This window comes from Ranitomeya variabilis, chromosome 2 (assembly GCF_051348905.1).
Source record: "Ranitomeya variabilis isolate aRanVar5 chromosome 2, aRanVar5.hap1, whole genome shotgun sequence".
In the NCBI taxonomy this organism is placed as follows: Eukaryota; Metazoa; Chordata; class Amphibia; order Anura; family Dendrobatidae; genus Ranitomeya; species Ranitomeya variabilis.
This window is the reverse complement of record NC_135233.1, coordinates 397,267,436-397,287,881: the sequence shown is the minus strand read 5'-3', so window position 1 is coordinate 397,287,881 and position 20,446 is coordinate 397,267,436. Positions and strand designations below refer to the sequence as shown.

At 44.5% G+C, this 20,446-nt stretch overlaps 1 protein-coding gene across 6 annotated transcripts in view; it reads right to left on the bottom strand.

Moving 5' to 3' along the window:
• PCDH11X (protocadherin 11 X-linked) overlaps window positions 1-20,446 on the bottom strand; it is a 1,508,525-nt gene that overhangs the window by 1,483,184 nt on the left and 4,895 nt on the right. The window contains exon 2 of one of the 6 annotated variants that reach the window (XR_013221426.1): window positions 16,700-17,289. The exons of the other annotated variants lie outside the window; for them this stretch is intronic. The gene's annotated coding sequence lies outside the window, so the exon portion shown is untranslated. Of the gene's footprint in view, window positions 1-16,699; window positions 17,290-20,446 lie in introns of those variants that run through there. 6 annotated transcript variants of the gene reach the window in all.

The following is a 20,446-nucleotide window of genomic DNA, read 5'->3' as shown; positions in this document are numbered from 1 at the left end:
TAACACCAAAACTTTTTCTCCACTCATGGTTAGTGGTTGGGTGAAGCCATTTATTGTCACACTACTGTGTTTTTCTCTTTTTAAATCATAATGACAACCCAAAACATCCAAATAACCCTGATCAAAAGTTCACATACCCTGGTGATTTTGGCCTGATAACATGCACAGAAGTTGACACAAATGGGTGTGAATGGCTACTAAAGGCAACATCCTCACCTGTGACCTGTTTGCTTGTAATCAGTGTGTGCGCAGAAAAGCAGAGTGGGTTTCAGACATCCAGACAGACTCTTGCATCTTTCATCCAGCCACTGACATTTCTAGATTGTGAGTCATGGGGAAAGCAAAAGAATTGTCAACGGATCTATGGGAAAAGGTATTTGAACTGTATAAAACAGGAAAGGGATACAAAAAGATATCCAAGGAATTGATAATGCCAGTCAGCAGCGTTCACACTGTGATTAACAAATGGAAAATCAGGGGCTCTGTAAAAAAAAAAAAAAAAAAAACACAGTCAGGTAAACCAAAAAAATGTCGTCCACAACTGCCAGGAAAGATGCTTGGGATGCAAAGAAAAACCCACAAATAACATCAGCTGAAATACTGGACTCTCTGAAAACTAGCGGTGTGGCTGTTTCAAGATGCACAATATGGAGGCACTTGAAGAAAAATGGGCTGCATGGTCGAGTCTCCAGAATAAAGCCATCACTGTGCAAATGTCACAAAGTATCTTGCCTACAATACGCAAAACAGCACAGAGACAAGCCTCAAAATTTCTGGAACAAGGTAATTTGGAGTGATGAGACCAAAATTGAACTTTTTGGCCACAACCATAAACATTACATTTGGAGAGGGGTCAACAAGGCCTGTGATCAAAAGAACACAATTCCTACTGTAAAGCATGGAGGTGGATCGCTAATATTTTTGGGATGTGTGCAAAGGCACAGGAAACTTGGTCAAAGTTGAAGGAAAGATGAGTGTAGCATGTTATCAGTAAATACTGGAGGCAAATTTGCACTCATCAGCCCTGAAGCTGCACATGGGACGCACTTGGATGTTCCAACATGACAACGATCCAAAACAGAAGGCCAAGTCGATCTGATATTGGCTACAGCAGAACAAAGTGAAGGTTCTGGAGTGGCCATCTCAGTCTCCTGACCTCAATATCATTGAGCCACTCTGGAAAGATCTCAAGCGCGCAGTTCATACTAGACAGCCCAGGAATTTACAGGAACTGGAGGCTTTATGCCAAGAAGAGTGGGCAGCTTTACCATCTGAGAAAATAAGGAACCTCATCCACAACTACCACAAAAGACTTCAAGCTGTCATTGATTTTAGAGGGGGCAATACACGGTATTAAGAAATGGGGTATGTGAACTTTTGATCAAGGTCATTTGGATGTTTTGGGTTGTCATTATGATTTAAAAAGAGAAAACACTGTAGTTTCACAATAAATGGCTTCACCCAACCACTAACCATGAGTGGAGAAAAAGTTTTGGTGTTATCATTCATATTCTGAGAAAAAAGGCCAAGAAAGGAAAAATTCTGCCGGGGTATGTAAACTTTTGAGCACAACTTTAACTCTCATTACAAAATCTTCAGTTTTACTTAAAATTAGTTGATCTATAAATGAGTACACTCCCATGAATAACCCTCCCATCTAGTATTGCGTGTGACGTCCATGATGTGTGAGGAGGCACCGAGTCTTCTAGGACTGGAAGGGACAAGGTGGAAACATATTAAAGCATCCATCTTTCTCCATCTCCAAAACGAGCTCTAGAGCCGGGATGCCGGAGGGAGAATAGTGACAACTTGTCTCCAGGATGAGCTCCAGAGCTGGGATGCAGGAGGGACAATGGTGACAACTTGTCTCCAGAACGAGCTCCAAAGCAGGGATGCCAGAGGGAGAATGGTGACAACTTGTCTCCAGAACTCCCCATAGGGGTCCGGTCTTCTGACCAGTAATGATCTATCGGGGTTGATCATGATAATCTCACTGTATTGCGGTGTGTGAGTTTTGTGTCTGTACTTGTGAAGTTAAACCTCCAACCTCTCCATCAATACCTGTAAGATAATGATAATTCCTGCCCAGTGTTGGCTCAGCAATGTGATTCATGCCCCTCCATGTCCTCTGGAGAAATGTATGTACGAGTACAAGTGTGCAGAGGAAAAGTCTGCAATGTAGTTTATCTTTTATCCGCATTGTCAGATGAAAGCCAAGCTGACAGCTCGCCACCCAAGGCCGATGAACATTTAATCTTTCTGAACAGTAAATGTCCAAAGGTAAGACTAAGAAAATGAAAACATTATTAATGTGGTAGATCAACTTAACGCTCGGCAATGCAATTATCTATGCTTCCTGGATGTTGCCTTAAAATATTTTGAGCCCCGCAGCGACGAACATTTTGTACGCGGTCTGAAGATTTTATAAAAATATACATATAAAGATTGAAGAACGGCTCACAGGTAAAACTTCATCTGTTATGGCAGGAGACAAAAAGGAGGACAAGGAAAAAGAAAAAAAAGATTTTACATACCGTATTTGGGTTGCAACAATTTAGCAAAAGGTTTCCAATCCGTCCACAAAAAGATACATTGTACATAATCAAAAGAAATTTTAATTTGAATCTGATTAATTTTTCTGATACGTGACAACAAAAAAAAGTTTTGTGATGGCATCCGTGTGCTATCCGATATTGTTCATGGCTCCGTAGACTTGAATTGCCAAGTTTGATCTGACGCTCGGATCATTATCGGAGACGTGGCCGTGATCTTGCGCTGACTGCTCGGCCCGCGAAAAATCAGAGACACGTGAACAGCCTCATTCACAATTACGGTACAAGTGCTACCCATGAGAAACACTGAAAAAAGTCGTACCTGACAAACTGGTGTCTGAACGAGGCCTTATACACATGAACATTAACTAGACATGAGCCGATCTGCCAAAATTACATCCAGATTCACTCGAATTTCACCAGGAAAATTGATTTGCGCCAAATTTAATCAATGGAATTCAAATTGTTGTTAAATTCCATTTATTGTATTCCGAGCTTTCTACAGATTCCAGAGAATAATATCCATATATTGACCTCACCGCTCAGCTGTCCTGGAGCCGCGGCTCAACACCTACTCCTCCTCTGCTGCCTCGTTACCTCCCGCCGGCTCTAACCTACTCTTCCATCTTCAGCGGTCTTCTTCACTCTTCGGCACCTCCGGTGTTCACCGGCCCTCCTGGGTTGTCATGAACTATGCTGTCCCCAACATCATGAGGCACCAAGGAGTGAAGATAAAAGGGGTCTGGAGCCAGAGGGAGAGAAGAGAGAAAGCGGGAGAAGGACCAGGAGTGGAGAGTCGGTGCTAGGGCAGGTGAGAGGTGAGGAGAATCTTTTTTTATTATTATTTACCGTATCCATTTCTTTGCCTGGAAAAAAGTTTAAATTAAAAATAGTTTTAGATTCAAGTGAATTGGATTTAAAAATGTAAAAAAAAAATAAACAAATTAAGTTTTGGAAAATCTGATTTTTTGGGGTGAAATCTGAAGTGAAGTTAATGCACTTTGAATCATTTTGCTTCATTAACTGATGCCCTTGAAATTATTGCTAGGTGTGGCCCAAATTCACACTGGTGATAATATCAATAAATGGTGACCAAACCATGGCTCGGGCTGACCAACTATGGTCATCTTGTCTCAAATCTCAGTGATATCTTCTCAGGCTTCTTGTCCATAGTATGCAGGGGTCTTCATATGATGGCACAATGCAGAGGGCCATACACCATCCTTCTATGCTAGCGAAATCCTTGACAGGCTGCAATTCACATGACAACCACATATACCATTAACATCTCCCAACAGAGTATCGCAACATTGTATTATTCTTTTCTTCCATCTCAAGAACCATAGAGCTAAGCAGAAAGGTATGGGAGGAAACGTCTGTACCCACGAGTGATCCCTCGCAATCCTACCTTTAGGACAGTAATCTAATATAGTTGAACCCAGTTGGATTGGGTAATACTTATCCAAGGCTGTATCCAATCAGATTGTTGCTGGTGTAAGGCGCCGGCTGGGACGAGACCTAAGCACATCATTGAGCCTGATGAAGTCCCCTGCTTGAGGTGGAAACGCATTGCTCAGTGTATGTGCTCAAAATAAATCAGCGCTCGTCCTTTACCGGTGGGTGGTTTGCTGTATTGTGGATTGATACAATGTATACCTGGCAGCGTCTCCTCAGTGCCTCACCGGTAGGTATGGGAGCGCTCTAGTGGTCCGATTGGTATCATGTATGAGATTAAGGTCAACACAACTCAGACCTCAGTGACATGGAGGGTCACAACATGTGGATGTCTACGGAGTCCGCACTCCTGGAAAACATCAGAGTTTCTCACAACGGAAATCTACGAAGGATTGATCACTTCGGCCGTCACCGTTACTTCACGATCTTTAGTGAATTGATCAAATACTAGAAAGAACACAATGGAGAAAAGTCAACAAGAGGCAAAACTTCCGGAACAAAAGTCCAGATTCTTCTACCGGCTTCATGAAAAGGTGGAATCTAATGGCCGGAAAATGACGGCTTTCCAGATGCTTTGTGTATGACAATCTCTTAATCAGAGCAATTCTCGCCTCTTCCATCCCAATTATATAGAAGTGCATTTTAGGAGATTGCAGCGCGGCGATTCCATGGGGCTTAAAACCTAATCAGGTAGAAGCCAAACAAGTTTTCCTTTATTAAGTAATATTTCACAGTATCATCCTGCACACTGCGATATTTTACTGCAGATTATTCCAATGGAATCTGAATTCTGTGGTGTAAGAAGCCGATCTCTACTTATGGTGCACGACTTGTACTCCAGTCACATTCAAAGCTGCAGCCACAATTCTGCTGGATTTTACTGGGAATGTACCTACTTCAGATCTCGCTTTGTCGTGTAAACTCCCAGAATGCGATGCAGGATTAGCAATGCCGCTTTGGTTGTGATTGGAGAAGACGACACAATGTAACTCCCCATCTGTACAGAGCAATGTTACTTAATTTACAGATGATGGGGGGCAATATACCAGGATGGGGGAATTATACTAGGAAGGAGGACATATATGCCAGGATGGGGGACAGCATTATACCAGGGTGGTGGATGGCATTATACAGAATGGGGGGACATTATACCAGGAGGGGGGACAGCATTATACCAGGAAGGGGGGACATTATACCAGGATGGGGGACAATATATCAGGATGGGGGGGACATTATACCAGGATGGGGGGACATCATACCAGGATGGGGTGACATTATACCAAGATGCGGAGACAATATACCAGAAAGGGGGACATTATACCAGGATGTGGGACATTATACCAGGATGGGGGACATTATACCAGGATGAGGGGGGCAACATACCAGGAAGGGGGGAATTATACCAGGATGGTGGGGGTTGGAATTATGCCAGAATGGGGACATTATACCAGAAGGGAGACGTTATACCAGGATGGGGGGGGACATTATACCAGGATGGGGGGGACATTATACCAGGACGGGGGGGACATTATACCAGGACTTTAGACCCCCTTATTATCATTTCTTTCACAGTCTCCTTTTATTCAGTGGATGTTACAATACACAACACAGGAGCGATACAGATATAGGATCAGACTACACAGGATCTGTTTGTAGTCTGTAACTATGGAGACACATAGTTCTTCATAGGAGCTGTAAACACAATGTGGGTGGAGATTTTTATTCAAGATACCTTGCAGACTGGGCTTTTTTTTTTTTTTTTACTGTATCTGGATTGGAGTCAGATAAATTATTGCTTCCCCTTTGGAGAGGATTGTGGGAACGATAGATCCCATGAGCATTCCACAGCGACTACAACCTATCTGCATGTGAACATTATCTCCAGGCCGTTTTTACAAGTCGCATTTACCATTTTTTCATTCCTTAGTTAATTGCAGCGATATATGTATTTCCTATAGTAACAACCTGTAAGTCATCTCCCAGGATTCATTACCGACTTTAAACAGAGCTTACGAGTGTGACACCATCCTGCAGCAGATATATTCCCATCCTGCAACAAAAAAAAAAAAGCTTCTGGGGGGGGAAAAAAAAGTCAGCTGAATATTTCCCAGAGGCCTTAACTCATTTACCTGTTCTCTTTACCCGACTGCAGAATCATTTGAGATATATTCATCTAGTAAAATGCTTTCCTTGTAAACTAGATTATAGGAACTATTTAGGGTTTGCGAGTAATAGCAAAACATAATTCTTTACAACAATCTCATTAAAGACAAACACGAAGACTTACACCGCCGCGCCGCTTCGCAAACTGCCGCTATATAACTTTTCTTTTCTTTGTCTCATAATAGATAGCAAATATTCCTGCACATTAAGAGCAATGCAAAGTTTGACCAAAACTTTTTGGGGAACTTCACAGAGACATGGAGAGCGGATAACAACAGTTCAGTGGCGGCCCCATCTCACCTTAATCCCTCCCGGACCCTCTGCCACATGTATGAGGCTCCTACACACGTACATCACACACTGCACAGAAGTCTATGAGACCTACGGTCACAGACAACCAAAGGCATTTCACAATCACATGCGCCTCCACCACTTAATCTGAAAGTTGGAGGCGCTGGAGAAGAGCAAGGTACACAATGCCCCCATAAACAATATATCAGGGGCAGCCTAAAAAATGTGTCTCCAAAAACTTTTGCTTGACACGAAAAGGGGACACCTTGTCACTTGCAAGTCTTCAAGGTGAATGGTGGACAACCACCGGGCAACCGATTGTCTTCTACAAGCTGTGATTAGATTAGAGCAATTGGATTTGAAGGACCAATCTGGTGGAGGACACCATAACTGGCCATGTGTACCCTCACTAAGTAATGGAGAAGACATACTCCAGCCCCACAAGGACTGTGGGAGACTAAACGGGGGTGGAGACAATCAGAAAATAGTGCTTTTGCCTTGCATGGGTTGTTTGAGACCAACTAGGGTATACTGACCCTGCAAGGTGTCTAGGCTCACCTGGAGAGGTGGAACTTCCAAGCCCCAGATCCTGGTGGACATATGGAACTTTGGAGTCGGTAAGGCACACGGGCAGCAAAGACTCGGCACACGCAGGACACTAAGGACCAGAAATACAGGTGCAGTGGAACAAAGCAAGTGCGAATGCAGAGATGACAAAACCCAGTGTAGAGCACAACAGAGGGAAGAGAACCAAGGAGAAGGAAGCAGAGCTTGGGACACGAGGGACAGATGGGCTATTCTGGACTAAGCGGTGGTGGAGGCAAACTTGGAAAATAATATTTTAGCCCTGAAAGGGCGATGGAGCTGTAGTCCAAAAATATTTCAAACCTACATGTACCATTGAAACCTAAGGGGAAGTGGACACAAAGACCTCATCAGAAAATAATGCTCTTATTAATGCTTCAATTTGTGACTAGCGGCAAGGACATATTCAGAAAATGTTCAGGCTCTGCATGGGTTGATTGAGACTAAGCACGGGTGGAGAACTACAAAGAAAATATTAAGTTAGCTTTACACTCAATGCTACAGTTATTGTTGAGTTCCAAAGGAAGATTATTCTGCTCTAGTGGCTGGCCCTTTAAATGATCAACACTTCACCAATGACGTCTGTGGCCATGACACTAGAAGATCATTTTTTTTCTCTGGGATCTCCCCTTTAAGTGCAAGGACGAGCTTCTCCCACTCTCACAATTAAGCAGAGAATTGTCAGTCTCTACAACAATGGAATGACTCACACTCATGAAATCATCCTTCGATACAATGTGACGATATGTTAGCCCTCTATGGCAAGGTAACAGGCTGACGTCATGAAGCACCCAGTCTAGACTAAATGATATTGTGAAGTCAACATCTCGGAGAGTGACTGTCGGAACCATTAAGTTCTTGTGCTTGATTCATTAAGATGGTGGCTCCTGGTGGCGAGACACGTAGGACGAGAAGAGGCTTGCCGAGCTTTTAACCTTTCAGTAATGCATGCTTTTAGTTTCCAGGCCCGTCAGCTTCCAGGATAAGGAAACTTACACGGGTATTATCTGAAGAGCCGCTGGAAATCTACATTAAGATGCAATATACCGGCTGACGGCAGGACTCCAGGTAGGTATTCAGGGTGACATGCACTTAGATACAGACGTTTAGTGGAAAGTCACAGGCCAAAGACAGGAGCAACATTGTGCATTTAGCTCCGGAGTAGCTGCTCACAGCAAATATTCAAGGATACAAGAATGGGACCATCAGCAATTAGATCGAATCTACTAGTAATACATTCTGCTTCGTCAGTGGCCTCAAAACATCTTTACTGGTGCAGCGACCCTCACAGCAACATCATAAACCACCATAAGGGCACTGTGGTAGGTAGTGTTATAGATGCTCTATAGTGAGGGCACTGTGGTAGTGTTATAGACGCTCTATAGTGAGGGCACTGTGGTAGTGTTATAGACGCTCTATAGTGAGGGCACTGTGGTAGGTAGTGTTATAGACGCTCTATAGTGAGGGCACTGTGGTAGGTAGTGTTATAGACGCTCTATAGTGAGGACACTGTGGTAGGTAGTGTTATAGACGCTCTATGACGGCACTGTGGTAGGTAGTGTTATAGGTGCTCTATAGTGAGGGCACTGTGGTAGTGTTATAGACGCTCTATGAGGGCACTGTGGTATGTAGTGTTATAGACGCTCTATAGTGAGGGCATTGTGGTATGTAGTGTTATAGACGCTCTATAGTGAGGGCACTGTGGTATGTAGTCTTATAGGTGCTCTATAGTGAGGGCACTGTGGTAGAGTTATAGAAGCTCTATAGTGAGGGCACTGTGGTAGGTAGTGTTATAGACGCTCTATGAGGGCACTGTGGTATGTAGTGTTATAGACGCTCTATAGTGAGGGCATTGTGGTATGTAGTGTTATAGACGCTCTATAGTGAGGGCACTGTGGTATGTAGTCTTATAGGTGCTCTATAGTGAGGGCACTGTGGTAGAGTTATAGACGCTCTATAGTGAGGGCACTGTGGTAGGTAGTGTTATAGACGCTCTATGAGGGCACTGTGGTAGGTAGTGTTATAGACGCTCTATAGTGAGGGCATTGTGGTAGGTAGTGTTATAGGTGCTCTATAGTGAGGGCACTGTGGTATGTAGTGTTATAGGTGCTCTATAGTGAGGGCACTGTGGTAGTGTTATAGATGCTCTATGAGGGCACTGTGGTTGGTAGTGTTATAGACGCTCTATAGTGAGGGCATTGTGGTATGTAGTGTTATAGGTGCTCTATAGTGAGGGCACTGTGGTATGTAGTGTTATAGGTGCTCTATAGTGAGGGCACTGTGGTAGTGTTATAGACGCTCTATAGTGAGGGCACTGTGGTAGTGTTATAGATGCTCTATAGTGAGGGCACTGTGGTAGGTAGTGTTATAGACGCTCTATAGTGAGGGCACTGTGGTAGGTAGTGTTATAGGTGCTCTATAGTGAGGGCACTGTGGTAGGTAGTGTTATAGACGCTTTATAGCGAGGGCACTGTGGTATGTAGTGTTATAGACGCTCTATGAGGGCACTGTGGTATGTAGTGTTATAGGCGCTCTATAGTGAGGGCACTGTGGTAGGTAGTGTTATAGGTGCTCTATAGTGAGGGCACTGTGGTAGGTAGTGTTATAGACGCTCTATGAGGGCACTGTGGTATGTAGTGTTATAGACGCTCTATAGTGAGGGCACTGTGGTAGGTAGTGTTATAGGTGCTCTATAGTGAGGGCACTGTGGTAGGTAGTGTTATAGATGCTCTATAGTGAGGGCACTGTGGTAGGTAGTGTTATAGATGCTCTATAGTGAGGGCACTGTGGTAGGTAGTGTTATAGACGCTCTGTAGTGAGGGCACTGTGGTATGTAGTGTTATAGGTGCTCTATAGTGAGGGCACTGTGGTAGGTAGTGTTATAGACGCTCTATAGTGAGGGCACTGTGGTATGTAGTGTTATAGACGCTCTATAGTAAGGGTACTGTGGTATGTAGTGTTATAGGTGCTCTATAGTGAGGGCACTGTGGTAGTGTTATAGACGCTCTATGAGGGCACTGTGGTAGGTAGTGTTATAGACGCTCTATAGTGAGGGCACTGTGGTAGGTAGTGTTATATGCGCTCTATAGTGAGGGCACTGTGGTATGTAGTGTTATAGGTGCTCTATAGTGAGGGCACTGTGGTATGTAGTGTTACAGACGCTCTATAGTGAGGGCACTGGGGTAGTGTTATAGATGCTCTATGAGGGCACTGTGGTATGTAGGGTTATAGACGCTCTATAGTGAGGGCACTGTGGTATGTAGTGTTATAGGTGCTCTATAGTGAGGGCACTGTGGTATGTAGTGTTATAGGCGCTCTATAGTGAGGGCACTGTGGTAGGTAGTGTTATAGGTGCTCTCTAGTGAGGGTACTGTGGCAGTGTTATAGACGCTCTATGAGGGCACTGTGGTATGTAGTGTTATAGACGCTCTATAGTGAGGGCACTGTGGTATGTAGTGTTATAGGCGCTCTATAGTGAGGGCACTGTGGTAGGTAGTGTTATAGGTGCTCTATAGTGAGGTCACTGTGGCAGTGTTATAGACGCTCTATGAGGGCACTGTGGTAGGTAGTGTTATAGGCGCTCTATAGTGAGGGCACTGTGGTATGTAGGGTTATAGGCGCTCTATAGTGAGGGCACTGTGGTATGTAGGGTTATAGGCGCTCTATAGTGAGGGCACTGTGGTATGTAGTGTTATAGGTGCTCTATAGTGAGGGCACTGTGGTATGTAGTGTTATAGGCGCTCTATAGTGAGGGCACTGTGGTAGGTAGTGTTATAGATGCTCTATAGTGAGGGCACTGTGGCAGTGTTATAGACGCTCTATGAGGGCACTGTGGTAGGAAGTGTTATAGGCGCTCTATAGTGAGGGCACTGTGGTAGGTAGTGTTATAGGTGCTCTATAGTGAGGGCACTGTGGTAGGTAGTGTTATAGACGCTCTATGAGGGCACTGTGGTAGGAAGTGTTATAGGCGCTCTATAGTGAGGGCACTGTGGTAGGTAGTGTTATAGGTGCTCTATAGTGAGGGCACTGTGGCAGTGTTATAGACGCTCTATGAGGGCACTGTGGTAGGAAGTGTTATAGGCGCTCTATAGTGAGGGCACTGTGGTATGTAGTGTTATAGGCGCTCTATAGTGAGGGCACTGTGGTAGGTAGTGTTATAGGTGCTCTATAGTGAGGGCACTGTGGTAGTGTTATAGACGCTCTATGAGGGCACTGTGGTAGGTAGTGTTATAGGTGCTCTATAGTGAGGGTACTGTGGCACTGTTATAGACGCTCTATGAGGGCACTGTGGTAGGTAGTGTTATAGACGCTCTATAGTGAGGGCACTGTGGCAGTGTTATAGACGCTCTATGAGGGCACTGTGGTAGTGTTATAGGTGCTCTATAGTGAGGGCACTGTGGTAGTGTTATAGACGCTCTATGAGGGCACTGTAGTAGGTAGTGTTATAGACGCTCTATAGTGAGGGCACTGTGGTAGGTAGTGTTATAGGTGCTCTATAGTGAGGGCACTGTGGTATGTAGGGTTATAGACGCTCTATATTGAGGGCACTGTGGCAGTGTTATAGACGCTCTATGAGGGCACTGTGGTATGTAGTGTTATAGACGCTCTATAGTGAGGGCACTGTGGTAGGTAGTGTTATAGGTGCTCTATAGTGAGGGCACTGTGGTAGTGTAATAGACGCTCTATGAGGGCACTGTGGTAGGTAGTGTTATAGGCACTCTATAGTGAGGGCACTGTGGTATGTAGGGTTATATGCGCTCTATAGTGAGGGCACTGTGGTAGGTAGTGTTATAGGCACTCTATAGTGAGGGCACTGTGGTATGTAGGGTTATAGACGCTCTATAGTGAGGGCACTGTGGTAGGTAGTGTTATAGGCACTCTATAGTGAGGGCACTGTGGTATGTAGGGTTATAGACGCTCTATAGTGAGGGCACTGTGGCAGTGTTATAGACGCTCTATGAGGGCACTGTAGTAGGTAGTGTTATAGACGCTCTATAGTGAGGGCACTGTGGTAGGTAGTGTTATAGGTGCTCTATAGTGAGGGCACTGTGGTATGTAGTGTTATAGGTGCTCTATAGTGAGGGCACTGTGGTATGTAGTGTTATAGGTGCTCTATAGTGAGGGCACTGTGGTATGTAGTGTTATAGACGCTCTATAGTGAGGTCACTGTGGCAGTGTTATAGACGCTCTATGAGGGCACTGTGGTAGGTAGGGTTATAGACGCTCTATAGTGAGGGCACTGTGGTAGGTAGTGTTATAGGTGCTCTATAGTGAGGGCACTGTGGTATGTAGTGTTATAGGTGCTCTATAGTGAGGGCACTGTGGTAGTGTAATAGACGCTCTATGAGGGCACTGTGGTAGGTAGTGTTATAGGCACTCTATAGTGAGGGCACTGTGGTATGTAGGGTTATAGGCGCTCTATAGTGAGGGCACTGTGGTAGGTAGTGTTATAGGAACTCTATAGTGAGGGCACTGTGGTACGTAGGGTTATAGACGCTCTATAGTGAGGGCACTGTGGTAGGTAGTGTTATAGGCACTCTATAGTGAGGGCACTGTGGTATGTAGGGTTATAGACGCTCTATAGTGAGGGCACTGTGGCAGTGTTATAGACGCTCTATGAGGGCACTGTGGTATGTAGTGTTATAGACGCTCTATAGTGAGGGCACTGTGGCAGTGTTATAGACGCTCTATGAGGGCACTGTAGTAGGTAGTGTTATAGACGCTCTATAGTGAGGGCACTGTGGTAGGTAGTGTTATAGGTGCTCTATAGTGAGGGCACTGTGGTATGTAGGGTTATAGGCGCTCTATAGTGAGGGCACTGTGGTAGGTAGTGTTATAGGCACTCTATAGTGAGGGCACTGTGGTACGTAGGGTTATAGACGCTCTATAGTGAGGGCACTGTGGTAGGTAGTGTTATAGGCACTCTATAGTGAGGGCACTGTGGTATGTAGGGTTATAGACGCTCTATAGTGAGGGCACTGTGGCAGTGTTATAGACGCTCTATGAGGGCACTGTGGTATGTAGTGTTATAGACGCTCTATAGTGAGGGCACTGTGGCAGTGTTATAGACGCTCTATGAGGGCACTGTAGTAGGTAGTGTTATAGACGCTCTATAGTGAGGGCACTGTGGTAGGTAGTGTTATAGGTGCTCTATAGTGAGGGCACTGTGGTATGTAGTGTTATAGGTGCTCTATAGTGAGGGCACTGTGGTATGTAGTGTTATAGACGCTCTATAGTGAGGGCACTGTGGTATGTAGTGTTATAGACGCTCTATAGTGAGGTCACTGTGGCAGTGTTATAGACGCTCTATGAGGGCACTGTGGTAGGTAGGGTTATAGACGCTCTATAGTGAGGGCACTGTGGTAGGTAGTGTAATAGGCACTCTATAGTGAGGGCACTGTGGTATGTAGGGTTATAGGCGCTCTATAGTGAGGGCACTGTGGTAGGTAGTGTTATAGGCACTCTATAGTGAGGGCACTGTGGTACGTAGGGTTATAGACGCTCTATAGTGAGGGCACTGTGGTAGGTAGTGTTATAGGCACTCTATAGTGAGGGCACTGTGGTATGTAGGGTTATAGACGCTCTATAGTGAGGGCACTGTGGCAGTGTTATAGACGCTCTATGAGGGCATTGTGGCAGAGACCATCATACAATTACTGTGACAGCTGTATTCTGATACTGTGATAGAGAGTATAGGAATATTGAACCCAGCAGCATTATAGGGGCACTTTCATGGGCTGATACCATCACTGAAGATCTGATGTTGGACCCTTCTCTAGCAGTGCGGTGGTGAGCTCTCCTATAGCGCCTGGGTCACGCCTTATTACCAAGGCGCTGTGTCTGCTGCTATAACAGTGCCCTGATATACAGCACTGTATGGGATCTGATTTAGTTACTAACTGGCACTAATGGACGTTTTATCATTCGATAATTCCAATAAACATGCACGGTTTGCGGTTTTCATTTGATGACCTGGTGCAGTATTATGTTAGATAAAGAGAATACAAATGTAACAGTTTCCAAGAACCGTCAGCAGCACTGAGGTTACTGTAAGGTTGTGACTGAGGGCGGCCGGGGACGTCCTGTCCACTAATGTCGGATAATAATGAGTACACCCCCAGCCCTTACACCATTTCCGGACCTCAGTGTCACTATATGGCGACGCGCTCGTCTCGCAGAAAAGTTTGTTTAAGTTTGCAGAACTGCCTGGATCTGAGATCAATCACTTCCAGTCCTGATGCATTTAATATTAATCCTGCCAATGGTAATGTACAACCAGAATCATCTAATTAAACTTTCATTCTGGACAGCTGCCATTTGTAATTACTTATTTGGGTAGACCCGCTGCCACCGCGCTGACGTTATCAAGCCGAAGCGTCTGCTGTTTTGTCGGCCCTTGTGGTTTAGATACATACGAGCTGTGAAATGAGCGCAGCTTCAGGAGTAAATGTGCAGAGTCTGCTAATGGCACCAACCGAGGGTATTGGGGTCCCCGGACCACTGCAGGGCATACACAAAGGCAATGATATCAATGGAGCCGGAATAAAGGGAAGAAAACAAATAAGTTCCCCCCTTGCACGTCAGTTTTTCCTGTACAGATTTCATAGCAGATATTCCATGGAATGACGGTGGGAGATATTGAGTATCAGATGTAAACTCCAATGAAACAGCGCCATCTGTGGTCACCAGCAGCAATGCAGCCTGCACAGTGTTACATTATGAAGTCATTTCATGTCTCTTCCTATGGACGCATCATATATTAGACACACAAAGAGAAATAACAGGAGATCAGCAGCTGCCTGTCACCGCTTATCAATAGCACTATATTAATGAATAACATACAGCAATACACGTATATCCAGTCTTATGGATCAGCAGCTGCCTGTCACCGCTTATCAATAGCACTATATTAATGAATAACATACAGCAATACACGTATATCCAGTCTTATGGATCAGCAGCTGCCTGTCACCGCTTATCAATAGCACTATATTAATGAATAACATACAGCAATACACGTATATCCAGTCTTATGGATCAGCAGCTGCCTGTCACCGCTTATCAATAGCACTATATTAATGAATAACATACAGCAATACACGTATATCCAGTCTTATGGATCAGCAGCTGCCTGTCACCGCTTATCAATAGCACTATATTAATGAATAACATACAGCAATACACGTATATCCAGTCTTATGGATCAGCAGCTGCCTGTCACCGCTTATCAATAACACTATAGTAATGTATAACATACAGCACCATTATATGATGATGACCCTGCAGATATACCTCCAGCTACACGTCTTACTTAACCCTATAACTGCTGCACTGATCTGGATCATATCGAAGGGCCTTGGTACCAGACACGACCGTTTGTCCCCGGACACCCGGCTGATTACAGAACGTGGTCGTAAATGCATTCGATTTCACACACTACCTTCTCACGTCCTTGCGTCACCCTGAGGGATTCAATGGCAGTATAGTCTCTCCACAGATTTTCTATCTTTCCGTGTCGTTTTCTATAAATACAACTTCGATAATCAAAGAGAATACTAAAATAATCAGAGCACAATATAGAGAGACCCAGGGGCAAAACAAGCAGAAAGATGGAGCATAGATGAGAAAGAAAGCTATTAATAAGTGAGCCGTGCACCGCATAATACCGCCACACAGTGCATCGATCAGGACCATCCAGTGCCCAAGTAGCAGCATCACTCCACCACCCATCTGCAGGTGCACAGTCCACATGGAAGGGTTAAAGTTTGCTTCCAACAAGCAGCCAATGATAGGGCGGTCACAAGCCAAAGCCAGGGATATAAGGGGTTGGCGGTATTATTTATCTATGCTATGGATGAGCATTATCATTAGCAAACACAACATCTGCAGACGTTCCCAATACATCTGCTCAGCTGACAAACGCCATCCTGGTCAGAATCAAACCCATGACCCCAACACCATCTACTGTGCCCTCCAGTATTCATAGCCCCGAGCACACCGGGAGGTGCAACAGATGGCGAGCAAAATGCAAAACTGTTCATTTAATACAGATTAAAAATAAATTATTCCAATTCTTAACTCAGTTATCTTTGGCAGGTGACACATAACATCATGAGATCCTGTCTGAAACCTCAAAATGTATCCGTGCACCCATCAAAACATTTGTATACTTCTCATCTCGTGTATTTTATAAAATATGGCAGCCAAAATAAACCTACAACTTTTTTCCAAAAAACATAGCAGTTGTAGATAGGAACAACAATCAGACCTCTTTGCATCTGGGAGTTGAGCACGTTCCTGCTCCATGACAGAAAATACAACTATTAATAGAAAGTGGGGCAAGAATGCTTCGTTATCATGTATGGCATATACAGGTCCTATCCAGAGCACAGCAGCAACGTGCCGGGGGACAGCACGTTGCTATGTAATTCTATAAATCCCATTATTCTGGTGGATGGGGTAATTCATAGGACCACAAACAAAATGAAAACAAATTAAGATAGTAAGCAAGTAACTCTGCTCTCACTTGCTACTTATTGATTTTAATCATTAGTTGGCAATGTCCCTTTAAGACAAGGCCAAATACCTTGACAACTCAATGCATGACCATATCTTCTCCTGTCAGTAGTGAAATGAAAACAAATTAACCTAAAGATAGTAAGCAAGTAACTCTGCTGTCACTTGCTACTTATTGATTTTATTCATTAGTTGGCAATGTCCCTTTAGAACTCAATACATGTCCATATCTTCTCCTGACAGTCTCGTGATTCCCAGGATCCTCTAATTCTTACATTGTGCACTTTCTCTTCACTGCGATCCCCAATTATTTTCCTTACATTCTGAGCAGCTAATATGAGGTCGCCATATTGATAAATTGGAGTCCGGATGTCATTTTCATTCATCACAACTTTTCTTTATTTTTTTCCTGATGTCTCATTTGACAATCACTCCTACTTATTAAAGCATTGACCTGCGTTATGGGCCGCGCCGCTCGCTGCAGCGTAAATCCTCTGCGTTCCCGGGTAAAAGGGATTTGTCTTGACGGAGCGAAGCTTTACATTGTGAGGTCTTTGGTAAGTTGTAACCATTAGGAGAAAGACGGAGCGCAATTGTGGAGATGTAAGCGTGACTTCAAGACAGCGGCTGCAAGATCAGAGCCTCCTTCTGTTATGCTGGAAATTACGTGACCTCCGTGACCTTTCCATTGTCTGCAACATTGTATCAATCGCGAGCGTCAACTCTTCTGTGGATCAATTACAAGAATCATCTCGATTATTAGAAACATTTTTTTTTGCATTTGTTACATTTATGAAACAATGACTAGAAGGATAACTAGAAGGATAAACAAACGATTCACCTTTCTCTTGTGTAACCCATCGACTTTTTTATTTATATTTTTTTGCATTGCCCCAACACAGTCCGCAGCGCCGAATAATGATCACTCCCATCAGTATACAGTGGTGGCCACAATTGAATATCCTTATCTCTCTTACACACAGGGGACAGAATCATAGAATTAAAAAAAAAAAACGATCAAGATGCTTTTGTAATGTGGAAGGAAAACGGAAAAAAAACCATAAAAAGACATCACCTAGATGGGATCTGAACCCAGGACCCCAATGCTACAAGGGAGCTTCAGAGCTGTCATTCTGACCCACGATGAGTTAATTAGTAGCTTTGTAGCAAATTCATTGCATCTTCATGGAATTGCAAACACATTTACAAAATGTCAAAATTCGCTTTTCTCCACAAGTTACACCAACAAGTCTAGGAAGGAAAGAGAGCTGGAGGGTTAACTACTTCAGTGCCAAATCCGGATGTACGGTACTTGGAAGGGGGGCATGCAATTAGTAATGCCGACAAGCGCCTTCGCTGCAGTAATAGGGCAGGAGGCGTTACATGAACTTCTATGATATGAGCCGATCCAGAATCCACAAGAGAACAGTCATTAGATCAGATACATAACCCGCGCCCGGCCCTTTATCTATGCACTTTACAATGCAGTTTTCACTATCAAATTACATCCCATCTACAAGGGAAAAAAACGAACGCTTTGTTATTTCATCTCGAATGGAACGAGTAAAAGCAAATGCAATGAACGTCCAGACAATTCCCTTCTACCCCCGAGAGTTTTACTGTAAGCGCCATATCAGCACAGAAAAACATTCAGAATCTCAATGTCGACACCTATCGGGCGTCTTCACATCACAGGTCCACTCATGTAATCTCTCTATAGATCAGGAGTAGGCTTAGCTAGAGTCTGTGGAACTACAAAGCCCAGTAGGTCTGTGCATGGGGAAGAGGTTTGAGGGTCTTGGACTATTAAACTAGCATTGTACATTGGGAAACTTGGAGGCTTTTACTATAACAAGTCTACAGACCCTGCGACCAACATGGGGCACAATAAAAGTTGGGGCCACTCATTCGGGACCCACCGCCCCTTCCTATAAGTAGCCCAGGGCTCCGTCCCTCCATAACCAGAGTAATGGCAGCTGTGCCCGGACGATCGCACCATTCTGAAGGGAAAGAGTGCTGAGCAGTCAAGCTCCAGGACCCTGCGTCCTAACACTGAGGGGGCAGCTGTCCGTCATTGTCCTCCTCTCCATCCTCATCGGTACATTGAAGAATTACTGACATAAAAACCCAACATCTTGTAAATATCCTAAGGCTAAGTTACTCACAGCAAAAATATCCGCCAACGAAATCTAAGAAGGACCAAGATCGCATCCAAACTAGTAATGGTGGTCTGCATTGTGCACCCATAGACCGATCTCCAAACCCACCTCACGCCCCATGTTCCCAGCGATGCGGGTGTTCATCATGTCGACCTAAGAGGAGGCATTATTATAACTCCATTTCCTGCAGTTCTAAGGAAAACCTTGTGGCAACGCATCAAGATATCATCAGAGACGTGTGGTATGATAAACCCGGCTCTGCTGCATCCGTCCATCAGGGCTGTCAGTCAACATAGACAATTCCTTGGCTCCACTCATCCAAACGCCTTCATGATCTTACAAGCTTCTAGCCGGCCCCCGGGTGCAATTATTTTTGCAATGCTTATAACTGCATACAAACACATCAGGTGGCTAGTGATACATGGATGTGACTCCAAAGACTGACCTAACAATATGAGAGGATCTACAGGTCTGGATTTCTTGGTCCACTTTTCGGCTATTCCTTGTGATCCTCAAGGTTTCCATTTTCTGTCACTTAAGCAACAACAATATTCATACGGTTAATGGTCAAAGCTCAGGATAAACCTTTCATATTTAGTGCATGGATACAACACAATCCACACTGTATGGACTTCAAAGAGTCATAGATCTTCATATGGGTAGGGGGCAACCATGCTGATGTCTTCTGCTTATTCTCTGCTTCTCCTACTGGTTATCAGTTCTGCATATACACCAGCTAATTGCTCATTAAGCCTGTCGAATAGTAAAACATATGAAGATGTGTCCCGGAGGATGACCCCGGCTCCACGCTCATGCACAAAGACACAAACTTATTTACTTAAAGGATCATGACTGTTAATGAGAAAGATAATATCTTATAGAGGAAGCAAAATCGATGTGTTTGACAATAGCATCACGTCTGGAAAAGACTGCAGTGCCCCTTCAACACCCACCTTAAAGGGGAGACTTCCTAGAAAATAAAGGGTTAATTTACATCTGGTAAACAAATTACTGCAATGATGCAAACAAAAAACAAAAATCTTGCTGGTCCCCAAACTCTAAACCTCCATGGTCCTCCAGCACCCTAAACCATAATGGTCCCAGCACCCTAAACCTTCACCGTCCCAGCAGCCTAAACCATAATGGTCCCAGCAGCCTAAACCATAATGGTCCCAGCAGCCTAAACCTCCATGGTCACAGCACCCTAAGCCTTAATGGTCTCAGCACCCTAAACCTCCATGATCCCAGCACCCTAAACCTCCATGGTCCCAGCACCCTAAACCTACATGGTCCCAGCACCCTAAACCTTCATGGTCCCAGCACCCTAAACCTTCATGGTCCCAGCAGCCTAATCCTCCATGGTCACAGCACCCTAAGCCTTAATGGTCTCAGCACCCTAAACCTCCATGATCCCAGCACCCTAAACCTCCATGGTCCCAGCACCCTAAACATACATGGTCCCAGCACCCTAAACCTACATGGTCCCAGCACCCTAAACCTACATGGTCCCAGCACCCTAAACCTACATGGTCCCAGCACCCTAAACCTCCATGGTCCCAGCAGCCTAAACCTCTATGGTCCCAGCAGCCTAAACCATAATGGTCCCAGCATCCTAAACCATAATGGTCCCAGCATCCTAAACCTTCATCGTCCCAGCAGCCTAAACCTTAATGGTCCCAGCACGCTAAACCTCCATGGTCCCAGCACCATAAACCTTCATAATCT